Source organism: Tursiops truncatus, chromosome 5 (genome assembly GCF_011762595.2).
Source record: "Tursiops truncatus isolate mTurTru1 chromosome 5, mTurTru1.mat.Y, whole genome shotgun sequence".
Classification (NCBI taxonomy): Eukaryota; Metazoa; Chordata; class Mammalia; order Artiodactyla; family Delphinidae; genus Tursiops; species Tursiops truncatus.
This window is the reverse complement of record NC_047038.1, coordinates 15,968,553-15,972,212: the sequence shown is the minus strand read 5'-3', so window position 1 is coordinate 15,972,212 and position 3,660 is coordinate 15,968,553. Positions and strand designations below refer to the sequence as shown.

The 3,660-nt window shown below is 48.0% G+C and overlaps 1 pseudogene; it reads left to right on the top strand.

The window, feature by feature from the left end:
- The first annotated feature begins 837 nt into the window (after positions 1-837).
- Positions 838-1,919, top strand: LOC101333351 (monocarboxylate transporter 10 pseudogene; annotated as a pseudogene).
- The last annotated feature ends 1,741 nt before the right edge of the window (positions 1,920-3,660 follow it).

Here is a 3,660-nt window from a genome sequence, read left to right as displayed (position 1 = left end):
AATGATTTCAGTGAGCCCAGACTCTTGCATCTTCCTATACTTAGAAAAGCAAGAGCTAACTTAAAAAACTTGAGACACCTGGTGTTCTTTTATTAACAGTAATCTTTTATGTTCTGATTACCTGGCATTTGTTGCAAAACTCCTGTATAACCTGGCTCCTCTCTTACCTTTATGGAGCTGTCCCTCAGAGCTTTATGGGAGGCTGTCTTCTGGGCTTAAGACCTCAGAAAATTCGCCAAATAAAACATAATTCTCAACTCTCAAGTTGTACATTTTTTTCAGTCAACAGTTGAATGGCTTGAACAAATATTTGAAATATAAACAATACTCATAAAACTAAAAGTTACTTTGATTAAAATAACAGGTAGCTATATATATTTAGTCTAGGTATTTTGCAAGGTATTAATAAAAATAAAAAAACAGGGGCTTCCCTGGTGGCGCAGTGGTTGAGAGTCCGCCTGTCGATGCAGGGGACACGGATTCGTGCCCTGGTCCAGGAAGATCCCACATGCCACGGAGCGGCTGGGCCCGTGAGCCATGGCCGCTGAGCCTGCGCAACGGGAGAGGCCACAACAGTGAGAGGCCCGCGTACCGCAAAATAAATAAATAAATAAATAAATAAATAAACAAACAAACAAACAAAGAGTTGGTTTGGGGCTATGGACTGGGCGGCCTGAGTCCTAGCAGGAGGGAGTGCCTCCTGCCCACAGAGAGCTCCCCCGCCCTCATGACGGCCTCTTTAGCTCAGCGGCCCAACACGGAAGCTCCTCCCTGAGCCCGCCAGGACCTCGGCCCCGCCCACTCCCCTGGTGCCGGCGCAAGGAGGCCACGTCGGCCATGGTGCCCTCCCAGGAGGGGCCCGCCACCGCGCGGGGGACAAGCGAGGCGCAGCCTGCAGGGCCCCCGCGCCCACGGAGGTGGCCCCGCTGCCCGGCCCTGGACCCTCGGAGGGCCCCGAGGCGCCGGCGGCCGAGAACATGGAGGTAGAGCTGGCGGGCTGCTGGGCGCCCAGTTCCCTGAGCCTCGTGAGGCCCCTGAGGGTGGCTCGGCGTCCAGAACGCCTGCGGGGTGCTCTTCACGTCCATGCTGAAGACCTTCGGGTCCAAGGAGTATGACAAGATGGTTCTCAAGACAGCGTGGGTAAGTTCTCTCTCCATGGGCATGATGCCCTTGTGCTGCCCATTAGCGTCTTCACAGACATGTTTGGTTGTCAGAAAACAGCCATGGTGGGTGCTGTTGGATTCGTGCCCCGTTCTTTTGTAAGCTCCACGGAGCCTCTGTACCTTACCTAGAGAATCATGTTTGCCTGTGGCAGCTCCTTTGCCTACCAGCCTTCATGGGTCATTTGGAGACACCATTTCAAGAAGCGCCTTGAACTGGTGAATGGCATTGTCACCGCTGGTAACAGTATCTTTACAATTTTGCTGCCTTTCCTTCTAAGGATTCTGACTGATAGCAGGGGCCTCTTTTACACACTAAAGGGTCCTCTGTATCTTCCTGTTTGTTCTCTTTCTGGCTGGTAAGATCTACCCGTTGCCTCCCATGCCAAAGATAAAGATGGTGGGACCAAAGGAGGCAACAGATACTCCCTCTTTTCCAGGAGAAAGTTCAGTCCTCCCCCAATGTTTTTGAGTTTTGCCATCTTCAGTGTGACAGGCTATGCGGTGTGGACAGTTGGAATACCACTTTCACTTTTTGGATTCTTTGTGCGTTAGGTTCACTTGAGCCTGCTGTTCTCTGATGGGGTCGCCTCAGGGGTGGAGTGCTACTTATTATCAGCCACTCTGGGCCAAGATTTGCCTTGTAAGTTTCCCCTCTGTTCCCTCGGAACTAGAACAGAGGCAGTGTTGGACCATTGCCCCCACTCGAGCATACTGCACAGCCACAGACAGGACTCTGGAGGAAATGGGCTAATGTGAACGAGAGGACATCACATAACCTTTTTTCCAGCTTCTACATCTCCTCCTTTGGTCTCTAGTACATTGTGAATATGAGAAAATTGAATTGCTTTTCACAACCTGTGACAAGTAGAACATATACATAGTTTTTTTTGTTTGTTTATTTTGGCTGTGCCAGGTCTTAGTTGCAGCACACGGGATCTTCGTTGGGGGATGTTTAGTTGCAGCCTGTGGACTCTTAGTTGTGGTAGGTGAGCTTCTTAGTTGCAGCATGCATGTTGGATCTAGTTCCCTGACCAGGGATCGAACTCAGGCCCCCTGCATTGAGAGCCTGGAGTCTTACGCACTGAACCACCAGGGAAGTCCCCAGAACATATACATAGTTTTATGTTCAATTTTGTTTCCTACAATAAACATTAAGCATAGCAGAAGAAAACATGACAAATGTATAAATTTATAGCAAGAGTTATCTTGTATTTGATTAACAACATAAGTACTATTATAGGAAAAAGGAAAAAAGCAATTGTTTGAATTTTAGAGTTACATATAAACTCTCTGAGGTCTCTGATGGATCATTAGTGTCCTGAAAAAACCATAAAGAGTTAGTGTATTGGAAATCTGTTCCTTCTCTCTTGTTTTTTTTCCCTTTCCAGCTATATCTGTAATGTTTTTCTTTCTTACATTTTTTTAAATTGAAGTATAGTTGATTTACAATATTGTATTAGTTTCAGGTGTACAACATAGTGATTCAATATTTTTATAAATTATATTCCATTTAAAGTTATCGTAGAATATTGGCTGTATTCCCTGTGCTATGCAGTTTATCATTGTCACCTATTTATTTAATACATAACAGTTTGTGCCTCTTGATGTCCTTCCCCCTGTCTTTCCCCTCTCCCTCCTCTCTCCCCACTGGTGACCACTGGTTAGTTCTCTTTATCTTTCTCTCTTGTTAATGTGTAAATTTCACCAGTTTTTTTTAAATTTTATTTTGTTTTTAAAAGTCTCAGTTTTTGTTTGTTAAAATATAATATACTTTTGAATGATCTCAAAATTCAACTGTAGGGGGACATGCAACATGGCGGAGGGGTAAGATGTGGAGATCACCTTCCTCCCCACAAATACATCAAAAAGCCATCTACATGTGGAACAACTCCTACAGAACACCTACTGAACACTAACATAAGACCTCAGACCTCCCAAAAGGCAAGAAAATCCCCACGTACCTGGGTAGGGAAAAGAAAAAAGGAAAAACACAACCAAAAGAATAGGGATGGGACCTGCACCTCTGGGAGAGAGCTGTGAAGGAGGAAAAGTTTCCACACACTCGGAAGCCCCTTCACTGGTGGAGACAGAGGGTGGGAGGGGGGAAGCTTTGGAGCCACAGAGGAGAGCACAGCAACAGGGGTGCGGAGGGCAAAGCGGAGAGGTTCCCGCACAGAGGATCGGTGCCGACCAGCACTCACCAGCCCGAGAGGCTTGTCTGCTCACCCGCCGGGGCGGGCGGGGCTGGGAGCTGAGGCTCGGGCTTCGGTCAGAGCGCAGGGAGAGGAGTGGAGTTGGCGGCGTGAACACAGCCTGAAGAGGGCTAGTGCTCCGCGGCTAGCCGGGAGGGAGTCTGGGAAAAGGTCGAGCTGCCGAAGAGGCAAGAGACTTTTTCATGCCTTTTGTTTCCTGGTGTGCGAAGACAGAGGATTAAGAGCGCTGCTTAAAGGAGCTCCAGAGACGGGCACGAGCCGCGGCTATCAGCGCGGACCCCAGA